Here is an 18,894-nt window from a genome sequence, read left to right on the forward strand (position 1 = left end):
TATTTTCTTCCATTCCTAGTTCATTTCCAAATGGTCACCAAGCACCTCTCACATATGAAGAGACCTCATTTTACTATTCATACACTTCAGTGCTTACCAGCTCCCAAATTGAGAATTTTTACTGTATGATACAAAAGTACAAGAAACAGTCGATAAAATGCATATTCATTAAGGTTTCTACATAATGCCAGTTTATATAAACATTTACTTCCAATTTAAAGTTTATTTGAATGAAATCAATTTGGAGAACCCCTTCCTTAATGCTATGTTGATTAGGATCAGCAATTTCCCAAACATTTTGTGGTGCTCAAAAGAGGTCCAGTGACTGCTGTCAAATTTCATCGAAGAGCATTGTTTCCTGTTGACTGGCACACCCTGTTCTCATGACTGTTTTTCAATTCCAAATATAAACCTCTACCAACACTTGCTTATATCCAAATATCCTGCACATAATAGATATTTAAAATATAGATGGAATTAATCAAATAATCAGGAAGAATCTCACATTGTATAAATAAACTTCAGCGGAGCACTGATTATTTGAGAAACTGCCTTAACCCCTTCCTTCCACTAAATAAGTTTCTATTTCATGAATTATTAGTGTTAAATCTGTTGATTATCACTAGTACATATATTTAAGGGCTTCACAATTCACAAAATTTATTCCATTTTACAGGTGAGAAAAATCAAGGCAGATAGAAGTGATGATTTATTCCTTTTATTCATGTTTTGAATATATTTTTTATATGGGGCAGTGCTCTCTGCTACCATCAACAGTCAGTAGTAACCCACAGCTGGAAGTGGAAAGAGAAGGGAAGAGGTATCTAGTTTCTCATCCCACCACAGTCAATTAATAAACCGCATTGCAATAAAATTCCCTTTATGATATTGTCACTAATAAAGCAATAACAAAAAACACAGTCAAATCATATATTGATATGAATTGTGCAACTCAATGGCAATGTTCTTACAGTGTTGGCATTGCTGTGTGTTCTCATACAATGAAGCGACTTCCTCCTACAACTTCTATCTATTCACAAACAATAAAAGGTACACATGGTCAGTGTTCAGTAGAAATGTCTGCCAAGTCTCCCCATCATCTCTCAGGGACAAGTCTCCTCCTGTTTAGGTATCCCGTGTTTTCCTGTTCTAAAACTTCCTCCGATTGAAAAAGAACAGGACTCATCATCAGTCATTTTAGGAGGGAGGAGGGAAATTCTGGAAAGATCTTTCCATCTGTTGGAGTAAATATACCCCAAGTCTAGGTCTAAGCTTGAGTCCAAGGACCCCTTGCCAGCTCTTGCTCCCTAAGAATGTCACTGATATTAACATTTCTATATAAAGGGATAAGGAAAGGTAAAGCTAAACTTAACATATCAATTATTTGCCTGTGTTCTGTGCATGTTTAGATGTTTCACTGGCCTAAGTTTTGTTTATCAGTCAAAGCTATGCTCCTCTTTAGGGCCATGATAATTTTTATAGTAACAGGTTTAAGGCAGAGAGAAATATGGAGCTAGAAATGACATTAAAGGTATTTACTCCAACTGCTTCCTGTTAAGAATGAGAAAATGGGAGTCTCTGAGTTAAGGAATAGTTTATTCAGGCATGGCTTAGGAAGTGGCAGGAAGTAGACAGCACTCAGAGAAGAAAAGAATTTTATTCCTCTACCCTACCTGTACCAACTTGTGTCAGTTTCCCTGGAATTTGCAACTGGCCAGCTGAGGTTCTAGAGACTGCTATAGATCCATCCTAAGGACAAAAAGTAGAGGATGGGACAATCACTAGTAAATAATAGCCTAAACAACCACTAATAAATAATGGACTTCAATCTACCAATCTAGACCCAGAGACCAGGAACATGGGCGTGAGTGCTACCTGAATACACACATTCAAAAGGATGTTGTCCCCCTTTTTCTGATGAAAGGCTGGGGTTCCACCTCAGTTAGGTGTCAGGATTAACACAAATGGAGAAGTCTTTCTTGTAGTAAATCTATGTTTAACTGAAATACAATGGACATATATCAGACCATCTTCTCTGGACAAGCATGTTGCTCATAAGTAGCTATAAGTTTATCACTTAATCCAGACGTACTATAATGAAATGGGGTAAACATGAAAACCCACCCCTAAAATGTCCCTTACCCTTGAATATTAGTAGTCAAACAAATCTTGTTCTCTAACCCACCAGGTACTGACCCAATTCTTTTTTACTCAAAAGGCAAAAAACAGACCTTTAAATAAAAAAATTCTATTTGTCTAAATTCAATATAATTTGGAAGAAAGACATACAAATTTTACTTTTAAAACATAATTTCAGTTTGTTAGCAATTATATAAAATGTAAACATTAGAAATTTCCTTGAAATAAACAAAATTCTCTGTAGTGAACAGAGAATTATGCCTAATCTTACATAAGAAAGTAAATTAATATTGGGACATTAATAGGTAACAACTGAAGGCATGGCTTTAAAATCAACAGTTCTGGCTATGATCTATCACTTTCTTAGCAACTGTGTATAAGTTATTTTAATCTCTTTGGATATTAATGCAATCATCTATACAATAAGTCATTGAAAAGTGAATACCTTCCAAATAGGTTGTAAAGATTAATGAACATACACATCACTCAGGAAGACACCTAATACAGAACAAGAGTTCAACAGAGAGTAGCTAGTGTGACTCCACAGATAGAAAAAATGCATGTATTGAACTTTTTACTAAATGAAAATACTTACAAAGTGAAAACTTGGTATGAAACAATTGAGACTCATCTACAACACAGGAACAAATCAGCTGTAGTGCCATTTCTTCAGGAATTTACAACAAATTCAAAGGCATGAAATTATACATGCAAAATTAAAACCCAAAGGAATTGAATTGCCTTAGCTAGGATACTTCTAGTTGAACATGACAAAAATCCACCTCCAACCAGCTTAGGCATAAAGGTAACATACTGGCTGTCAGATTCCAAGAAAAAGCCACAGAAATCACCTCAGGCATTTGGATCAGAGGTTTCATGCTCTTGGGTTGCTGAATCTCTCCCCCTTCTCATACCTGACACTGATCACAGCTCCTCTCTGTTCTAATTAGAGGGAAAAGTCCCTCTTTTGTATAGGAATCATGGCTAACATTAGTCCTACATACTAACCCTTTCAATTCACTTCTGGATCAATGAACGTACCTGGGAACATAGAGTATTATGATTGACTGCCCTTGGATTATCTACCCAATGTGAATTGCTTCAAGATAAAAAAACTCTCCAAAAAAAGGTGAATAGAATTTTCTGGAGAAATTAAAGAAAAAAATTACACTAAGATCAGAATCTGAAAAAAATAGTCCTATTTCGTCATACCAAACAGCTCTGTGTTATTAATATGAATACCTTTTATTATTATACCATTGGGGAAATTCTAAATTACAAAATAAGTGGTATTTCTTTTTTTGGATTTATTATCCATCTGGGAGCAACTGAAAAACAAGCTACAAGGAACTCAACATCCATCAATTTCTTTTTAATTTTCACTTGGAAGGGAGAGAGAGAGAGCTAGAACGAGCAAGAGAGCAACAGCCAGGACTGGGCCAGGCCAAATCCAGGAGCCCAGAACTCTATGCAGATCTCTCACATGGGTAGCAGGGACCCAATTAATGGGCCATTAATGGCTGCTTCCCCAGATGGATTATCAGGAAGTTGGATCAGAAGCAGAGCAACAAGGACATGAACCAGACACTCCTATATGGGATGCAGGCATTCTGAGAATCACCAAACTTCCACTCCTCCATCACATTCTTGATGATTTAGAAGTCTTTTACAGCCAGTGGGTTTATTAAAAGGCAGAAATATATTAAGCTCTTCCTAAGGGACTTATTAACCAAAATCAAGAGAACTAATTAATTCTCTCCAAAAGCAATCATAAACCAGTCAACTGATCATGATTAATATTGTTAAGAAGCATTTATGCCCAAGAAATGGCACAAACTTCATAAGACCATGAAATAAGAAACTGTCCCATCACCATGAATGCATTGTTAACTATGTGATAAAATCTGTTATAATACTGACATACATTAAGGATAAATAATATGAGTATGTAAAGAAAGGCAAATAATTCAATGTAGCTAGGGAAGAAGGTCACCAGGAACACAGATCAGAATATTTTCCTGTTCATTCAGCCAAGTACTCAATCACTCAACAATAACTAAATACTTATTATGTGCCTGTCTAGAGACTAGGAATATGGAATTGATTCAAAGTATAAATTTGTCTTACAAAGTATTTAATAGACTAGAAGTCTGAATATTACCCACAGTAGTTAAAATATTATATATATATGAAGAGAATTTCACATTCAGAGAAGGAGCATGTAGCCCAACACACTGTAGTCAGAAATGCGTTCACAGAAGTCAACAGAATAATGTCTTCCAGAGTTTTGAATTTCACTCTGAAATACTGCACACATTTCTAAAAGCAACTGTCTTATACAGAATCATGCCTAAATCAAAGTTTATGAAATTTGGATTCATTTAGGAAAATCTCATTGCCAGATTGCACCCAAGAAAGCTTAATAAATCTCAGTCATTGGGGCCAGCGCTGTGGCTCAGCGGGTTAACACCCTAGGCTGAAGTGCTGGCATCCCATATGGGCGCCAGTTCAAGTCCCAGCTGTTCCACTTCTGATCCAGCTCTCTGTATGGCCTGGGAAAGCAGTAGAAGATGGTCCAAGTGCTTGGGCCCCTGCACCCGTGTGGGAGACCCGGAAGAAGCACCTGGCTCCTGATTTCGGATTGGATCAGCCTAGCTCTAGCCATTGTAGCCAATTGGAGAGTGAACCATCGGATCGAAGACCTCTCTCTCTGCCTCTCCCCTCTCTGTGTAACTCTGACTTTCGAATAAATAAATAAATCTTTTTAAAAAAATCTCAGTCATATCAGGGCAAAAAGGGAAAATGATCCCTGTTAATGTGCCTAGGAAAGCAGCAGAAGATGGCCCAAGTCCTTGGGCCTCTGAACCAACATGGGAGACCTGGATGAAGCTCTTGGCTCCTGGCTTCTGGCTTTGGCGTGGCCCAGCTCTGCCATTTCAGCATTTCAGCCATTCAGGGAGTAAACCGGCAGATGGAAAGTCTCTCTCTCTCTCTCTCTCTCTCTCTCTCTACCTTTAAAATAAATAAATCTTAAAAGGGGGGGGGGATGAAATCTATGTATGCAGATGTGTAGTGGCCAGACTTCTTGCCAGGGTCAACATGATCTCAAGCAGCATTTTTGTATCCACTGCCACTGGCCCTACCTCCATGGAAATTTTCAGTCTCCTCTGCAAAAGCAGAAATAATCAGACTGTTTTATCTGCTTTTATTCCTGGGGAACTTGAAGGAAGGAGCACTTTCCACTTTACTAACTTAACTGGATTTTCTGCAGGCAGAATCTGGATTGTTAACTGTCTCCAGACAATTTCTCTTGTATACTTTGGAGGCTAAGGGAATGAAACCATTTTTGTATTCCCTGGGTCTTGACAGCCTGAATCTGTTAGTGATGCAGAATCTAAGACACTTTTTTTTTCTGGTTTGAACACACACACACAAAATGGTACCTAATTCAACAATAGTTTTCTTCTAAGACACAGAAGTATGGGAATCCCAGAGCCAAACTGATCAAATTGCAAGAGAGCAAAGGGGGTAAAAAAACAACATAGAAAAAGAGAATCCATTTTCCTCTACTGTGTTTGATACTTGCCCTCAAAATTTCAATTATGAAGCCCATGATTGTCAGGAAGGCACACACAATCATTTTCCCTTAACATTTTTGGTGATAATTTCAGATTCTCCAATGGCAACACCTTGCAAACTAGATAGCACAGTATCACACTAGGATAATGACATTGATAAACTGACATTGATAAAATGCCTGCCACCTTATTTAGTTCTCCCAGTTTTTATTTATACAAGTGTGTATGTATATTAAGTTCCATCCAATTGTATCACTTGTGTGTGTTCAGGTATCCATCACTATCTTCAGGAGGCTAAACCATTCTAACACAAATATCCCTTGTGGGGAGCAACTCGGACTAGACTAAGTTACTGGAATTAAGACTTATTCTATGCATCTGCTCTCCCATAATATGGCGCTGGGAGAGAAGAAAACAGCTTCTACACAGCTGCCTCCAGTTCAGCCAATAAACTGTAGGACTTGCTCCTGATTGGAGGAGAGCAGCGTACTCGGCGTGTGGGCAGCCGAGTTGGGATTGGCAGAGGAGGACTATAAAGGAGGAGAGAGACGGCATGCACCAGGAACATCTAAGGGGAACATCTGAAGGAACACCTGTGCAGCCCCCGAGAGAGCCGGCCAGCGGTGTGCCGCTCCCCTGCGGAAGTGGGGAATGTGGCAGGGGGAACCGCCCTTCCACGGAGGTGGAAGGGACGGCAGCCAACCCGGGAAGAACCAGCAGCAAACCTGGGGAGGGCCGAGCAGACAAAAGAACAGCGCAGGGTCCTGTGTCGTTCCCCCACGAAGACGGGGAGCGACATAATGGTGCCGTGACTCGGATAGGAAACTCAGGAGGGAAGAAACGGGAAGAAGTGGAAAATACCGGAGAGAGAGACTAGCAAAGAGCCTAGGGAAAAGCCGGACAGAAAAGGTGCCGGAAGAAGCTATCGAAAGCCTAGGCATAGACTCGGATATGGACTGTGGGAAAGAAGTTAGGATTTAAAGTGAAAGCAAGAAGAAACTTAGACTCAGATACGGACTGCAGGTTGAAAGTGAAAGTGAAACCTATAAGAAACTTAGACTTGGATACGGACTGTGGGGAGAAGCCAGGAGAAATGAGGGAGGAATATTGTTGGAAGAAAACTTAGGGAAACATACCGGGTAGAGAAAAATGTTAGGGAGGATGAAGCCACGAGTGCAGGCCGAGGCGGAGACGTAAGCCACCTTGGAATTCTTCAAGTCACCCCGGGGAGCAAGAGGCGAAGATCTGGAACCAGACGCAGAGACGTGGGCTGCCAGGTTAGTCTGGGGAACTTGGATTGAATGCTAGTGGCAGAGACGTAAGCTACGCTGTGTGACTCGCGGAGGCTGCCGCGCGCAGAGAGAGCGTGCGGGGCACAAGTAGATAGGGAACACTGGGCTGGTGCGAGGCCGTGGTGCAGGCGCGAAGCCAGGAAGCTGCGCAGATGAGAGAAGCTGGCTGAAGTGGCTCAGAGCCGGGAAGCCGCCGAGAAGCAGCCTCGGGGCGGGTGCCGGGAAGCCGCAGGGATAAGAGAAACAGAAGTCTAGAAGTGAAATGAGAGAAATAGGAATGCTGGAAGATAGAAGTAAAATGGGAGAAATAGGAATGCCCGGAGATAGAGAAATAGAGAAATAGAAAGGCCTCCCCACAACATGGCAATGAGAGAGCTTGGATTCGGTCTGCCTGATTAGTGAGGAGATGAGCACCTGCGGGCGGCTAGCAGCTTATGCGCCGCAGGTCACCGAATATAGGCACGAATCAACACCAATAGGCCTCCCCACAATATGGCAATGAGAAGGCTTGGATTCGGTCTGCCTGATTAGTAAGGCGGTAAGCACCAGCAGGCAGCTCGACCAGAGTATGAGCTGCAGGTCACCGAAGATAGGCACGAATCAACACCAATAGGCCTCCCCACAATATGGCAATGAGAAGGCTTGGATTCGGTCTGCCTGATTAGTAAGGCGGTAAGCACCAGCAGGCGGCTCGACCAGAGTATGAGCCGCAGGTCACCGAAGACAGGCACGCATCAGCGCCTAAAAACCTCCTCACAACATGGCGAAGAGAGGACCCGGATTCGGTTTGCCTGATTGATAGGACTTGTAAGAACCTGTGGCAACTCTAGCAAGTAGAGCAGAGTGTGTGCCACGGGACACCGAAGACAGGCGCGTATCAACGCCAAAAAATAAAAAGAAAGGGGGATCTGTGGGGAGCAACTCGGACTAGACTAAGTTACTGGAATTAAGACTTATTCTATGCATCTGCTCTCCCACAATATGGCGCTGGGAGAGAAGAAAACAGCTTCTACACAGCTGCCTCCAGTTCAGCCAATAAACTGTAGGACTTGCTCCTGATTGGAGGAGAGCAGCGTACTCGGCGTGTGGGCAGCCGAGTTGGGATTGGCAGAGGAGGACTATAAAGGAGGAGAGAGACGGCATGCACCAGGAACATCTAAGGGGAACATCTGAAGGAACACCTGTGCAGCCCCCGAGAGAGCCGGCCAGCGGTGTGCCGCTCCCCTGCGGAAGTGGGGAATGTGGCAGGGGGAACCGCCCTTCCACAGAGGTGGAAGGGACGGCAGCCAACCCGGGAAGAACCAGCAGCAAACCTGGGGAGGGCCGAGCAGACAAAAGAACAGCGCAGGGTCCTGTGTCGTTCCTCCACGAAGACGGGGAGCGACAATCCCTCATATTGAACTTTTTATGACCCAAATCCTTCCTCTTCCTTTTTTTTTTGGACAGGCAGAGTGGACAGTGAGAGAGAGAGAAAGGTCTTCCTTCCGTTGGTTCACCCCCTAAATGGCTGCTACGGCCGGCGCACTGCGCCGATACGAAGCCAGGAGCCAGGTGCTTCCTCCTGGTTTCCCATGAGGGTGCAGGGCCCAAGCACTTGGGTCATCCTCCACTGCCTTCCCAGGCCACAGCAGAGAGCTGGACTGGAAGAGGAGCAACCGGGACAGAATCCAGCACCCCAACCGGGACTAGAACCCGGGGTGCTGGCGCCGCAGGCGGAGGATTAGCCTAGTGAGCCGAGGTGCCGGCCAAGAGATCCTACCTCTTCTTACCCCATTGTTTCTATCCCAAGGCAACCACTAATCTGTTATCCATTTTGAGCATTTTATGTTTTCAAAAATGTTATCATATGGAAATATACAGTATATAAATTTTTGTGATTGGCTCTTTGCTTGTACTGTATATAAGTCCTTGGAGATTCATCCTGGTTATTATTATATGTATCAATAGTTTGCTCCTTTGTATTCTTCAGTATGAACATAGTATTTCTATTCCTTTGTATTCCCCAGTATGAACACAGAACAATTTGTTTTTCCCTTGAAGGACATTTGAGCTAGTTCCAGTTTTGGGCTATTACAAATAAAAGCTGCTATGAATATTCATGTACAGGTTTTTGTGTGAATGTATATTTTCATTTCTCTAAGATAATTGCCCAAGAGTACAATTTCTGTAATTTGTGGTGCTTGCATGTTTAGTTTTTAAAGAAACTGACAAATGGTTTTCCAGAGTGGCTCTACCACTTTACATTCCCACAAGCAATCAATGAAAGTCTATTGCTCCATATTGTCAGCAGTAATTGGTCTTGTTACTATTTTTTGGTGTACCCATTCTGATAAGTATGTGGTGACATTTCATGACTAATAATGTTAAATATAGTTTCATGTAATTAATAGCCATCCGTATATCCTCTTTGTTGGAATACATGTTGATGTCTTTTGCCTATTTTCTAATGAATTATTTTAACTGTTAAGTTTTGAGATTTCTTTATATATTTTAGATATGAGTACTTTGTCAGATATATAGTTTGCAAATATTTTATTATAGTGTTTATATTGTCTGTTCATTATCTTCACTAAGTATTTCCCAGAACAAAAGTTTTTAACTTTGACAAAGTCTAATTTATAATTTTTTTTCTTTATGCACCATAGTTATGGTGTCAAATATAATAGACTGTGTCTAAACCTATATCCCAATTATTTTCTCCTATTTTCTTTTTTTCTTTTTTAAAGGTTTTATTTATTTAAGATGTGGAGCCACAGAAACAAGAGCAGGCGGAGCCTTAGCCTACTATGACACAGTGCCAGCCCCCCTATTTTTCTAAAATGTTATACTTTTACACTTTATATTTAAGTGTATGATCTATCTTGAAATTTTTATATGAAGTATGAGCCATGATTCATTATTTCTTGTCCTTTTTTAAAAAAAGACTTATTTATTTGCTTGAAAGTTAGAGTTACAGAGAGGCAGAGAGAGAGAGAGAGCTGGTTCACTCCCCAGATGGCTGCAATGGCCAGAGTTGCACCAATCCAAATCCAGGTGCCAGGAGCTTCTTCCAGGTCTCCCACACAGGTGCAGGGGCCCAAGCACTTGGGCCATCTTCTACTGCTTTCTGAGGCCATAGCAGAGAGCTGGATCAGAAGTGGAGCAGCTGGGACCCGAAGCAGCGCCCATATGGGATGCCAGCACCACAGGCGATGGCTTTACTCGCTACACCACAGCACCAACCCCTTCTTTCATTTCTTCTCTTTTCTTTTCTTTCTTTCCCTATGGATGCTCAATCGCTCCAGGCTCATATGTTGAAAAGGGTATAAATTTTCCATTGAATTGCATTTGTGCCTTTGTAAAAAACTCAGTTAAGCATAGTGTATTAATTAGTGTGTGTCTCTGTAGTGCTCTACATTCTGTTCAATTGGTCTATATGTATGTTGTTTTGCCCATTTCATGTTGTCTTGATTACTGTAGCTATGCCATAAACCTTAATATCAGTAGAATGATTTCTTCTACTTCATTCTTTACCGACAGCTTTTTAATTCATTAGATTGAAAAGCAAAGCATCAGAAGGAGGAGAGACAGAGAATGTTCCATCTGTTGGTCCACTCTTCAGATGCTTGCAATGACCAGGTGTGGGCCAGGTCGAAGTCAGGAGCCAAATATTCCATCTTGGCCTCCCACATGAGAGACAAGGGGATCAAGCACTTGGGCCATCTTCTGCTGCTTCCCAGGAACATTAACAGGAAGGTTGAAGAAAACTGGAATAGCTGAGACTCGAACTGGTACTCTGATATGGAGTTTCAGTGTTGCAAGCAGTATCTTAACCCCCTGTGTCACAACACCAGCCCCTGTCAAGAAAGTTTCAACAATTGTAAAGCTTATACCTCACCATACACATTTTATAATAAATTTGCTTATTTATACCAAAAATGTGTTTGGACTTTGACACGATTTTGCTAAATTTCTAGATAGAGATATAAATTTCAAGTTTCTTGAGTTAAGAAACAAGATTATTGTTTTGAAATATTCTTTATTTACAATATAAGTATTTATCCCTATAAATTGATCTTTCAGCACTGTTTCAGCTACCTCCCACATATTGTGAAATGTTGCTTTCATTTTCATTCCATTGAATATATTGTTTGGTTTTCCTTTTCACTTACTTTGACTCCTGAATTATTAAAATTGTTTTTTAATTTCCACATTTTTAGAGAATGTCTTGCTGTTAGTCTGTTGTTGATTTCTGTTTGGTTCCACCATGATCAGAAAAATTCTATGTGATTTTAATTTTTAAAAATTTGTTCAACGGCAGACTTTGTGGCACAGTCATTTAAGCCACCTCTTAGCACTCACACATCCTGTATTGGAGTGCCTGGGATCAAGTCCCACCACTGCTTCTAGTTCAGTTTCCTGTTAATGCACCTGGGAGGCAGTAGATGATAACCCAAGTTCTTGAGTTCCTGCCACCCACGGTGGGAGACCCAGATGGAGCTTCTGGTTCCTGGCTTTGGCTTGGCCAATCCCTGGCTGCTGCAGGCATTTGGGGGAGAGAACCAGTGACTACGGAGATCTCTCTTTCTCTCTCCCTCTCTTTTTCTCTCTTTCTCACACACTTTCAAATTAGTTAATTATTTTTTAAATGTTCAGGTTTCTTTTCTGGCCTTGGATGTGGTCTATCTTGGCCAAAGTACCAAGAGAACTTGAAAAAAACTATGTAATTCTTTTATTGGATGGTGTGTTCCATAAATGTGAATTAGATTCTACTGCTTCATAGTGTTATTATATCATAGTGTTATATCTCAAGTTTCTGTCTAGTATGTCTATCTGTTCTAAGAGTGTATTGGTGCTTCCAGCTATAATCATGGATTTATTTATTATTCGTTCAGCTCTATCAGCTTTTGCATCATGTATTTTGAGGTTCTGTCATTTATTGCATACACTTTTAGGGTTACTAGTCTCTTTTGGTAGATTGATATATTTGTCATTAGCTAATGCTTCTTCATCTCTAGTAATTTTTTTGCTCTGGGATATATCTGATATATCAATACTGCTTTTGCACAATTATTAAATTATATGGCATATATCTTTTTTCATATATTTACTTTCAACCTTTGTTGCTGAATTTGAAGTGAGTTTTTAGTAAATAGAAAATAGTTAAAACATTTTAATTAATTATTTAATTTAGAGACAGAGAGAGGGAGGGGAGAGAGAGAGAGAGAGAGCAAGCTTCCATCTGTTGATATACTCCACAAATGCCCACTGGGTCAGGCCAATGCTGGAAGCCAGGAATTCAACCCAGGTATCCCAAATAGGTGGCAGAACCCCATATACTTTAAGCCATAACTGCTGCCTCTCACAGTGCGTGCACATTAGCAGAAAGTTAGAATCAGGAGCAGGACCTAAGACTCAAACTCAGGTACTCCAATATGGGATGTGAACATTGTAACCAGCAACTTAACGACTAGGTCAAATGCCCACCCAGAATGTGTGTGTTTTTTAATTCATTCTGCCAGTCAATACTTTTGATTGATGTATTTAGATCATTTACATTAAAGATAATTATTCACATATGGGGATTTTAATCTGCTTTTTATTATTTGTTTTCTTTCTGTTTTCTTTGGTTCTTGTTCCTCTGTTTCCATTTTCTAGCCTGCCTATGGATTACTGGAACACTTTTAGGAGAAAATCTTGATTTATTTAAAGTATTTCCAGTTTATCTCTTTGTATAATTTTCATAGTGGCTGCTGTGTATGTTATATTTTATGTCATACAAATGTGTTACATGATATATGGGAGCATTACTTTCTATTTGGATCCTTTACCTTCACCACTTTTAAGTATCAATTACCTTGAGTATAAGATAGTGTTATAATTTTGTTTCAGTCATTAATATGACATGACTTGTGAAAATTATAGTCTTTTTATGTCTCAGTATTTATTTTCTTTCCATTGTTCTTTCATCATTCTGGATGCTTCAATGTTCTTTCTTATCATTTTAAAGATTTTTTTTAGCTAGTTTTTAGGATTTATCTGTGAGTAACAAGTTTTTTTAGTATTCTTCATCTGAGAATATCTTTGTTTCCCTTCACTCCTGATGGATAGTTTCTCTCAATATAGAATTCATGGTTGACAGTTCTTTTCTTTCAGCAGTTGAAAAATGTTGTATAACTTTCTTTTGGCTTCCACGTTTTCAGATGAGAAATCCACAGTCATTTGAATTATATTTCTCCTATAAATAATGTGTCCATTATCTCTGGCTGCATTCAAGGTTTGTTTTCCTGCTTTGTCCTGAAGTTTGCAGAATTTTAATTATGGTGTGCTTTAGCATTGATTTCTTTATGTTTACCCTATCCGTGGTTCACTCAGCGTTGTGGCTCTGCAGGTTTATGTCTTTTGCCAAATCAGAGGATGTATCAACGTTTTAGAACATTTGTTCAGACCCCTTCTCTTCCCTCTCTCCTTCTAAAACTCCAATGATATAAATTGTGAATATTTTGTTATTGTCACACAGATCCTTAAAGTTCAGTTCACTTTTTAAAATCTAGTTTCTCTCTGCTGATCAGGTTAGGCTATTTCTATTGTTCTGTGTTAACATTTACTCTATCATTTCCCATCTATCGTTGGGTTCATCTAGAGAGTTTTTCATTTTGGTTAATGTGCATTTTCACTTTAAAACCTCCATTTGATTCAGTTTTTTATAACTTTATCTCTTTATTAAAATGTTCCAATTGCAGCAATCCATGAATGTTGAATAGGGTATAGCCACACTAACTTAAGCTACCCCAAGGTATGAAAAGAACAAAGGAAGGACTACATATCCAGAGGTATGCCAGAAATTTTCAGCAAATAAATGAAAAAAAAAAAGAGAGAAAGAGACCTTTTGGGACAAGAGGAGCGAAGACACAGATACCACTGCAGGCAGCCACGCAGTGCAGCTGGCTGTGTGGCGCCAAACCTCAAGCTAGGAAGAAATCGCTATGCGCCTTGCCGCTTGCAATTTTAGCTGAGAGGGAATTCCACTGACTTTTACTTCCAGCCTGGAGAGCTGACTTGGATCTAAGCAACTGCTGAGCTTGGAGCAGAGAAGCTGACTTGTTTCCTTCCATTTCCCCAATCCCAAAAGAGTGCCATGCTCCACAGCCGATGTCACCAAGTGCACCTCTACTCTCCTACCAGCATCATACTCAGAGTCAGGACAATGTGTGAGGCAAAGAACAAATCCCCTGCATCCTGCAACTATGGGAGTTTTGGGGCATTTGCTCCAGAGCTATGCTTACACACTCTAGATGAGCAAGGGGGATTCAGCTTAACTTCTGGGGGCTAACACCAGAAGCAACCCATAAAATACTCTGCTCCCACTCTGGGAGATTGGGGTAATGACCCCACTATGCACTGTGACACCCAAACTGTAACAATTTGTTCTAAATTTCTCAGTGCCACTTGAATCTGCCCAATAGACATAGGGAAGAAATGACTAGAATCCACCTCTCTGGACTCAAAATCTGTAAACCTTGTAGTCACCCTGTAGGACTAGAACATGTCCGATTCATATACCATATTCCTAGGACTACAGCTGTTGGTATTATAAGCCACAATACCAGTTGGATTCTCCTAGCAGGAACTAAGGAAGGGTCCATCCATATGACACTGCCCTAGAGCCACAGCAATTGGTGCCATGAGCCCTGGAATCACTCAGGTTTGCCAGTAGGAGAAGGAGGCAGACACCCCTGTCCCCTTAAGCACAAAGAACAAGGCCCTGGCTATCATATTCACCAAGGAGGATGACACTGAACTCTCTGTGGAACAAAGATGCACACCCAAGGAAACCCTTATCCACCTCAAAGCCATACTTCTATCCCTATGAACTGCAGCAGACTAATCTACTGTGTCACCCATAGACACAGCTGACATTCACTAAAACAAAATAAATCACTTATAGACCACACCTCTGGCTCACCTAGAACTGAAGCCAAAACAATAAGCCAAGTGACATCCTACATTCCAACTAAACCATAATCTCTTTTCTAATAAAATTTACTCCATAAAGACCAAGGGATGAGTACACCAAATGGGCACACTTCAATGTAGGGACACAGGAGACATGAAGAAGCAAGATAGCATGACACCTCCAAAAGAACACAATACTCATCCAGAATTAGACCCTGAACTGAAGTGAATCTAGGAAATGGCAGCTATAGAGCTAAAAATAATGATTGTAAAGAAAGTCAACAAAATCCAAGGTAATACAGATAGGGGCCAGCACTGTGGTATAGTGGATAAATCCACCCCCTGCAGTGTTGGCATACCATATGGGTGTCAGTTCGAGTCATGGCTGTTCCACTTCCAATCCAGCTCTCTATTATGGCCTAGGAAGGCAGTAGAAGATGACCCATGTCCTTGGGCCCCTGCACCTTCATGGGAGACCTGGAAGAAGCTCCTTGCTCCTGGCTTCGGATCAGTGCAGCTCCAGCTGTTGCCAGCATTTGGGGAGTGAACCAGTAGATGGAAGACCTCTCTTTCCCTCCCTCTCTCTCTCTCTCTCTCTCTCTCTCTCACAGCCTCTGCCTCTCTGTAACTCTGCCTTTCCAATAAATAAATAAATCTTTTTTTAAAAAAATATAATAGATAGACAGATTAAAGAAGTGAGAAAACCAATGAGTGACATGAATGAAAATATTAAGGGGATAGAACTCATTAAGAAGAACCAAATAAAAAAAAAAGAACCAAAAAGAAATTTTGGAGATGAAAGTCTATGTGAAATATGGGATAACATTAAACAACCAAATATTCATATTAAAGGTACTCCTGAAGGAGAAGAAAAAGAAAAATGCATTGATAACCTGCTAAATGAAATAATAGTTGATAATTTCCCAGGTCATGGAAGAGACATAGACATGAATATAAAAGACGCTCAAAGAACCCCAAGTAGACTGAAGCAATAAAGGTCTTCACCAAGGCATATTATCATCAAATTATCAAAAGTTAAAGACAATGAGAGAATCCTAAAGACAGTAAGAGAAAAGCATGAAGCTATATATAAAGGAAACCAATTAGATTAACATCGACTTTTTAGCAGAAACTCTACAGGCTTCAAGATGGTGGGATGTTACATTCAAAGTCTTAAAATAAAAAAAAAAACTTTCAGACAAGAATATTATATCCAGTGAAGTTATCCTTTAAAAATGAAGAATAACAAAGTATTTTCCAGATAAGCAAAAACAGAGAATTCACCACCACCAGACTAGCCTTATAAGAAATTCTGGAGGGTGACTTACATTAAAAGTAAACATCATGAAAACACATGACATGACCAAATTCACTAACAGAGCAGGTAGAATCATTATCCAATTGACAAAATGACAGGCCTGAGTTCTCATATATCAATACCAACCTTGAATGTAAATGGATTAAATTCACCAACCAAAAGACCTAGTTTGGCTGAAAGGAACTATGACCCCATTATATGCTGCCTGAAAGAAATTCATTTCACAAAGATAGACACAGACTGAAAGTGAAGGGTTGGAAAAAGATATACCAGGCAAATGGAAACCAAAGCAAGAAGGCATAGCTTTCCTGATATCAAATAAAATGTACTTTAAATCAAAATCTATAAAATGAGATAAAAAGGACATTATATTTTGATAAAAGGTTCAGTTCAGCAAAAAGATATAACAATCATAAATATATATACACCCAATATAAGACCACCCAGATACATACTGCAAATACAATTAGACCTACAGGGAGTCTATACTCCAGTACAATGGAAGTGGATGACTTTTACACCCCACTCTCACCAATGCACAGATCATCCAGACAAAAAAATCAATAAGGATACTGTCGCTCCCCCTCTTCGTGGAGGAACGACACAGGACCCTGCGCTGTTCTTTCGTCTGCTCGGCCCTCCCCGGGTTTGCTGCTGGTTCTTCCCGGGTTGGCTACTATCCCTTCCACCTCCGTGGAAGGGCAGTTCCCCCTGGCCACATTCCCCACTTCCGCAGGGGAGCGGCACACCGCCGGCCGGCTTTCTCGGGGGCTGCACGGGTTCCCTTAGATGTTCCCCATAGATGTTCCTGGTGCATGCCGTCTCTCTCCTCCTTTATAGTCCTCCTCCGCCAATCCTAACTCGGCTGCCCACACGCCGAGTACGCTGCTCTCCTCCAATCAGTAGCAAGTCCTACAGTTTAGTGGTTGAACTGGAGGCAGCTGTGCGGAAGCTGTTTACTTCTCTCCCAGCGCCATATTGTGGGGGAGCAGATGCATAGAATAAGTCTTAATTCCAGTAACTCAGTCTAGTCCGGTTTGCTCCCCACAGATACATTAGAATTGAAACACACTATAGAGCAAATGGACCTAACAGACACTTACAGGACATTTTACCCAACAGCTATAGAATATGCATACCATATGGTCATCTCAACATATGAAGAGAAAGCATTTTATAATATTCAACACCCTTGGTCATAAAAAAAACCTACAAATTAGGTACAGAAGGAACATTCCTCAAAATTATAAAGCTTGTATATCACAAACCAACAGCCAATATCATACTGAATTGGGAAAAATTGAAAACATTTCCCCCAGATCTGGAACAAAACAAGGATATCTACTTTCACCACTCTTATTCAATAAACTACTGGAACTTTCAGCAAGAAATAAATAGTATCAAAATTGAAAAAGAAGTCAAATTATCCATGTTTGCAGATGACATGATGTTATACATGGAAAAATCTGAACACTCCACCAGAAAGCTATTAGAATTGATAAACCAATTCAATAAAGTTGCAGGTTACAAAATAAATATACAAAAAGGTAGCTTTTTTGCATGCTAATGATGACCTCACAGAAAGGGAAATCAAGAATGAAGTCCCATTCACAATAGCTACCAAAAAAGCCAAATATTTAGAAATAAATTTAACCATAGATGTGAAAGATCTCTACAATGAAAGTTATGAAACATCGATGAAAGAAATCATCAAGGATGCAAAAAATGGAAAGAAATTCCTTATTCATGGATCAGAAGAATCAATAACATCAAAATGTCTATACTACATAAAGCAGTCAATAAAACCATTGAATACCAACAGCATTCTTTACAGAGTCAGAAAAAAACAATTTTTTTTTGACAGGCAGAGTGGACAGTGAAAGAGAGACAGACAGAGAGAAAGGTCTTCCTTTAGCCGTTGGTTCACCCTCCAATGGTCGCCACAGCTGGCGCGCTGTGGCCAGCGCACCACGCTGATTCGAAGGCAGGAGCCAGGTGCTTCTCCTAGTCTCCCATGGGGTGCAGGGCCCAGGTACTTGGGCCATCCTCCACTGCACTCCCTGGCCACAGCAGAGAGCTGGCCTGGAAGAGGGGCAACCGGGACAGAATCCGGCGCTCCGACCGGGACTAGAACCCGGTGTGCCGGCGCCTCAAGGCGGAAGATTAGCCTAGTGAGCCATGGCGCCGGCCAAAAAAACCAATCTTAAAGTTTATATGGAATCACAAAAGACCTCAAATAGCCAAAGTGATTCTGAGCAGGAAAAACCAAGCTGGAGGCATCACAATACCTCATGTCAAAGCATACTACAAAGCTATAGCAATTAAAACAGCACTGGCATAAAAACGAATACATAGGTCAATGGAACAGAATAGAGAGACCAGAAATTAATCCATGTACATAAAGCCAACTGATATTTGACAAAAGTGCTCAGACAGTGGAGAAAGGATAATCTCTTCACCAAACGGTGCTGTCAAAACCGGATGTATATATGTAGAAGAATTAAATTAGATCCATATCTCTCACCATATACAAAAATCGACTCAAGATGGATCAAAGTCTTAAATTTAAGACCTGAGACTATGATGTTGCAGGAAGAAAATGTAGGGGAAACTTTCCAAGACATTGATAAAG

This window comes from Oryctolagus cuniculus, chromosome X (genome assembly GCF_964237555.1).
Source record: "Oryctolagus cuniculus chromosome X, mOryCun1.1, whole genome shotgun sequence".
Lineage (NCBI taxonomy): Eukaryota > Metazoa > Chordata > Mammalia > Lagomorpha > Leporidae > Oryctolagus > Oryctolagus cuniculus.